At 35.8% G+C, this 6817-nt stretch overlaps 1 pseudogene; it reads left to right on the top strand.

The window, feature by feature from the left end:
• Positions 1-3459: 3459 nt before the first annotated feature.
• Positions 3460-5950, top strand: LOC141695147 (abscisic acid 8'-hydroxylase 3-like; annotated as a pseudogene).
• The last annotated feature ends 867 nt before the right edge of the window (positions 5951-6817 follow it).

The raw sequence follows: 6817 nt of genomic DNA, 5'->3' as shown, positions 1-6817 counted from the left end.
GATGTTCCAAAGTTTTACCTTTTAACATGAAAAGTGGTTATGTACCACATCGAGAGTAGTACAAACCTATTCCTTAGTTTTTCTTATAAATACCATGTACCACATCGAAAAGAAAAACAAGTCCTTTCAAGCCTCTCTTTATAAATAGAGTCTTAGGGCATCAGTTTTATTAAGTCAAGGGAATAAGAGTCATCTCTTTCATTCTCGGTCTCTTTAGTCTTAAATTTTCCAATACTCCGGTGATAGTTCTCAGGCTTAGTTCAAGTTCGCTGAGAGTATATTCGATCTATCGATTATACTGGTATCTTGTTTTATCCTGGAAGGCTATCGACTCGCACATACGGTGATAGGCGAAATAGCTTTAAGGAGACAGTTTTAACTGGACTCGAGGATTTCCGTTCGATTATATTCTTCCTTTCTCTGTTTGATTTTGTTTACTCACGCACACACTTATTTGATTTATATGTATTAATCACAGATTGTATTCACAATAACCTAAACTGGTGAAGGTTCTTGTGTGCTATTCTAAAGAATAGGATCATTTATGATTGCATCCACCTTTGACAGGATCTCCTGATGAGTTTGCTTTTCCTGTAGTAGTTGAACAGAGTCTGCAAGAAGATCACTATGAGCAATATTAACAATAATCTGTGCAACCTCATTGTCTGCATCTTCCCGTTGAGAAGATGGTTCTTGTGTGACTGGATGTGTTGCAGTTGCTAAATCCCTTTGAGACTTAGGTTCTTGTGTACTGACATCCTTGGCAAGAGGATGAGTCTTCTTCTTCTTTCTGATGTATCCAACTACTTCTTCACTTTTTCTTTTCAACTGGCTCTTTAAAGTTTTCTTGTGTTCAGCAGTTGCTTCATTTACTGGAAGCTTGTCAAGCAGAGCACTAGCATCAGTAGTTGGCTCCTTGGTCCCAGTAGTGTTAATAGAGTCATCAGGATGTTGATCAATGGACTTCCTGATTTTTGATAAGGACCCTATTGGCATCTGATCATCTGAGTCAGAATCTTCTTGTATGATCAGTCTTCTTTTCCTGATTGGAAAGCAGTCTTCTTTCTTCTCACTTTTACTCAGTGAGGCTTGTTTAGCTTTCTGTCAAGATGTGACAGATTTCTTAAACAACCTTTTCTTTGTTACAACTGATGTCTTTTGAGAGACAACAGAGGAGGCTAATTTAAGAGATTGATGTGTTTGCTGTTTGGAAGAAGAAATGCTTAGGTTTGAAACAAGATGGGTGGTTTCTTGATTCTCAGCATCAGGAACTGTGATAGAGGTGCCAACATCAGGATGTGCAGGCACTTGTGTAGGAGTAGGTCTATTTTTTAACAGAAATTGCCTGACCTCTCTGGGAAGAAAGGGAGGTCCTAAAAATTTATTCTTTTCATCCCTTTTAATATGATCAGTGATTGTTTTTCAGAAATTTGAAAAATAGAGAGTAATTCATCATTATCAAAAATAGCAGTAGGACATAGAAAATTGAAAACCAGTAATAAAAATCTAGTATACCCTATTACTCCTAAAGCATCTGCTCTCCTAGCAATTATGAACTGTAATATAGTATTACCATAATTAAAATTACCAGAGTAAGGAAGAGAGTACCCAATTTTCAGAGAAGTGGATGGAAGAGCATTAAAGTTTGTTGTCTTATTCAAGAAACACCTACTGATGCAATTAAAGAAAAAGTTCCACTCTCTTTTAGTTTAGTCCTGGCCAGTTTTCCAATGGTTTTGATTTCTCTTTGATAGCCTAGATTCCTTAGTATTTCAAATAGCTGCTCAGTGGTATGAGTGTCAGGGGCACCATCAAGGGCAGACAATCTCAAGGCTTGAAGCAGAATATCAGCATCAACTTCATATCTTTGGCCTTCATATTTAAAAGAAAAGCCAGTATGTGTTGAATTTACCAAAGCTGCATTCCCTACCTGTATGACAGCCCTGTATGACACCTTGACATGATTCGTAAGAGTATACCCAATTGGACATTGAAGTAGAAAATCCTGAATATCATGAAAAGATGATGGTAGCTGCTGATGCGTAAGCAGAGATAAGTAATTGTTAGTGCCAAATGTATTTCCATGAATGATTGTGGTTTGGCTGAAGAGTGATGAAACTTCAGACGTTGTCATGATGTGAATAGCTTGTGAGAGAGAGTATAAGTGAGATGTGCAAAGTGAAACTATGTGTATGATGAATTGTGTCACCGAATTTCTTCTGGTTTTATGGTTTTACTGCTTAGAATTAAGTATAACACACTCATATGAAAAAGGTAATTTAGTGAATTTGACTTTAACCAGGGAACAATTACTGAGTAATAGAATTTGACAGTGGAGTAAATTACGGAAGTAAAGACAAAATACATACAGATATGTCAAGACACAACTGTAGAAATTTATTTATTAGATAATCCACCATTCACTACAAGAAAAAGTTGAATAAACATCACACATTAGATATCGGTTGCGGATGCCACTGATGTTAAAAGAGCTAATAACATCACCCCATTTTTTTCTGATGTCTTTGTTATTTGAAGACATCGATTATTTAACAACCGATGTCTAAAGTTCTCTAAAATAAATCAGCGCGGGCCACTTCAATTTGTTTCCCCCCTTAGTGAAATTTTACAAAACTTTCCCTCGTTTGATTGCCAATTATTCCCCCTGTCCAGAGAAACTAAAAACAAAAAAAAAAAATCTCTCACAAATCTCTCTCTCGTCTCTCAACTCCCACTGAATCTCTCTCTCTCTCTCTCTCTCTCTGTCTCTCTTTCTCACTCGTCTCTCACCACTACAACCTTTGCTACTCTAATGGCCACCGCCACCAGCTCTGCTGTTTTAGTAACCACCATCTCTACCAGGTCCGATGGATTCACCATCACAATCACCTTCACCGGTCTGCTAACAATCTCTTGGTGTCTCCTTTACATGAATACTATTATGGTCTTCTTTGCTTTAACAGTTAAGTTTTTTAAAATCAAAACCCTAATTTCTTAAATTGGGGATTTTTAAAATCGAAACCCTAATTTTTTAAATTGGGGTTTTTAATTTTAATACTCTTTGTTGGTTATAAGGAATATGGTTTGGGTAATAATTAGCATGTTATTTTCGTTTACTTGGATTTATCTTTCATTTATTAATTTATTAATTTTTTTTTCTATATGATACAACTATTATTTGAGGTAATTTTTGGTTTATATTTAAGGTACTTTGATTGTAGATGAAATCTTGGGTATAATCAAGGGAGTTGTAGTGAAAAGTGTTTACTTGTTTGTTATAGTTCCTGCATACACAGTTTATTTGGGTTGTTTTTATAATTGGACAAGTTTATATGGCAGCTCGGTGTTGGAAGAGGAGGAAGAGTGCGGAGTTGCGCACATTGTTGAGCATCTTGCTTTCAGTGCAACTAACAAGTACACGAATCATGATATTATAAAGTTTCTTGAAAGTGTTGGTGCAGAATTTGGGGCTTGTCAAAATACAGTGACATCTTCTGACGAAACTGTTTATGAATTGTTTGTTCCGGTTGACAAGCCTGAAGTTTTACCTCAGGCTATATCTATACTGGCTGAATTCAGTTCAGAGGTAATAGTGACGTTTTGGTTTTTTATATAATTTGAGATTTTATCATATATCTTTATAGGTTCAACCTTATGCCTAGTACAGATTCGGGTATCATCAGATGATTTGGAGAAAGAAAGAGGAGCAGTTCTGGAAGAGTATAGAGGTACTAGAAATGCTAATGGAAGGATGCAGGAGGCACATTGGGCGCTCATGATGGAAGGTTCAAAGGTCTAGTTGTTGGCACTTGTAATTCCAAATAGAGAACAATAAGCATGGTCATCGCTCTCGTGTTGTTCCTTGTGTTTTTAGTTGCATTATGGAAATTTGCATGGGCTGCTCCAAAGGAGTTGGAAGGAATTCCTGGTAACCTGGGTTGGCCTGTTGGTGAAAGTTCATCATTTCTGTCAGAGTTTTCGAGTCCTCAGGGGATTTACAGTTTCATCAAAAATAGACAAAAAAAGGTACTTCAACATTTATCAAGATACATGGCAGTATATAGGCCAACACTAATAATCTTTTATCTAACCTTTTGTGTTAGGTATGGCAAGGTGTTCAAGAGCTATGTACTAGGTAAATATATAATTTTCATGACCGGGAGAGACGCATGCAAGATTTTGTTGACAGGGAAAGATGGTTTGGTTACCTTAAACCTCTTTTATACTGGAAAACAGGTACTTGGTTCGACAAGCTTGCTCCAACAGTCTGGTGAAGAACATAAGCAGATCCGCAGATTGATTGTTGAGCCTCTCTTATTTGATAGCCTCAAAAAATACATTCAATTTATAAATACTTTGGCTGCTGAAATATTAGACCAGTGGCTAGAACGGGAGGTTTTGGTTCTTGAAGAGGCTTCTGCATTTAAGCTCGTTCATCATGTTTTTGTTATATTAACAGGTTCTACGTCATAAGTAACCTTTTGAGATAAATCATAATTTTCCTGTTCTGCAGTTCACATTAAAGGTGATAGGAAACATGATTATGAGCTTGGAACCTACTGGTACAGAGCAAGACAAATACCGAACTAATTTTAAATCAATTTTTTCCTCATTTGCATCCTTGCCACTCAAGCTTCCTGGAACTGCTTATGATTGAGGTATTAAGGTATGCTTAAAGATGAACAGAACAAAACTTTGTGTCCAACTAAATTAAAAATAAACAAATCATAAAGGTATGTATTGATATATCTTTTCTTTTTCAGGCACGCGATAGGATGTATGCCATGTTTGATTCAATTATTTCCAAAAGAAGATCAGGAAAAAGTGTACACCAGGACTTCCTGGAGTCAATGATACAGAAACATACTAAAAAAGATTGGGGAGAAGATCAAGATGATAAACTGATGGATAAACAGTTAAAGGACAACATACTAACATTGCTCGTCGCTGGACATGATACCACCACTATAGCACTGACATGGCTCATTAAATTTATTGCAGAAAATCCAGATGTTTTGGAACATCTCAGGGTAATCAGTGTTCTATGCATAACCAAAAATATCAGATTATTACTACTCGAAATGACAAATTTTATATTGATTTTTCAGAAAGAACACACGGAAATTCTGGATAACAGAAAAACAGGATCAAGCCTCACATGGTCAGAAGTCACAAACATGCCTTACACAACAAAAGTAAGAACCAAAACTGTAATATTTAGTTATGGTGTTAAGATTTCTGTAATATTTAGCTATATTAATATTGTTAATTCTTCCAAATATCAGGTTATTAGTGAAACTCTTCGTATGGCAACAATTTTACCTTGGTATTCAAGAAAAGCTGCTCAGGACTTTCAGATTACTTGACTTTAGTCATATAACTTCTGTCCGTTTATTAGTTTCAATGTTTATAAACAATTGCAGGCACCCATAAAGCCTTTTGGCTACCTTGGATTTGGAAGCGGACCTCGGATGTGCCCAGGAATCAACCTTGCAAAGCTGGAGCTTTGTATATTTGTTCACCATCTTGTTTGCAGATACAAGTAAGACTACTTAAGGAATAAATGACAATGTATTAATTAACTAGAAGATGAGACCTCATAGCAATACAATTTAAACTGGTCAGCATGAAAATGGAATTATAGATTTTGTCAAGCATCAAATTATTATTGAAATAGCTCTTTTGTTAAAAGGTTTTAGGCTCCTAAAATTACACATGTAAAGAAGCTTACAGGGAGTGAATTTTAGTTCCATTATAAAATTGTTTCCTTGCCTGCAGGTGGACAGCTCTAGAGAAAGATGACAGTGTCCAACAACACTAGTCCGGATGCCCAAGAACAAGTTACCTATCAAAGTTGAGGCACTGTGAACAAAATGTTGCAACTGTTTCTATTTTCTTAAGTAAACATACTGTAAGCAAGGCTTTTTCAGTCTCGAAAATAAGCATGAACGGATCTGCTACAAGTTATCAAATACGTAGATACGATGTCCGCATGTATGACTGTATGTACATGTTTGTGTCGAGGAAGAAGGACAGGGGCAAATCTTTTAAATTTCCGATAGATGAGCCCAATGTGCCTCCTGCAAAAGATCAGCGTCATGGATATATTGTTCTCTATCTTAGAGTTTGCTGCATCTTATAATTCATAAACTAATCTCAGATCGCGAATGCACCATATTTCTGCTGAGAGGTATAAACTATAAAGAACTTCCGCACACTGATATATGTTTTCTCTGTCCCTGCTTTGACTTTGGGTATACTCCATAAAAACCTTGAGCATCATACTTCACTATTTTTCAGGCCACCTTTAAATCTTTTTCGCCAAGAATTAGCTGGAACATACATCTATTTAGACATGTTGCAGAAGTCAACTGGTGGACAAAACTCTAAAACACAGCGGGAACTTGGATCCAGTCTTCGTGAGAATGTAGATGCTTCACCAAAATATATAGATGATGAATTTATGGGCATAACAGAAAACAAACTAGTATCTTTTCAATGTAAGATGCAGTTTATTTTGATGATGATAAAGGACCAGACTATGTATTTAAGCATGTATTCAAATCTATTATTTCTTTAGTTTACTTGAGTGCAAGTTCCGTATATTTGATATATCTTAGTTACAAAAGCAATTGTACATCACTTTTAAAGAACAAAAAATGATGTCAAAAAAGTTAATGTACATACTTCTAGATAAAAAACTGATGTCAAAGACTGCCATGTTCAAGTATAAATTGAAAATAGGCATCACTTTGTTTGGGATAAAACTGATGTTTATGTGACAATATAGACATCACTTTTAAACAAGAAAAACTGA

Source organism: Apium graveolens, chromosome 11 (assembly GCF_009905375.1).
Source record: "Apium graveolens cultivar Ventura chromosome 11, ASM990537v1, whole genome shotgun sequence".
Classification (NCBI taxonomy): Eukaryota; Viridiplantae; Streptophyta; class Magnoliopsida; order Apiales; family Apiaceae; genus Apium; species Apium graveolens.
Note: the sequence above shows the minus strand (reverse complement) of the source record. Positions and strands in the feature narration are given on the sequence as shown.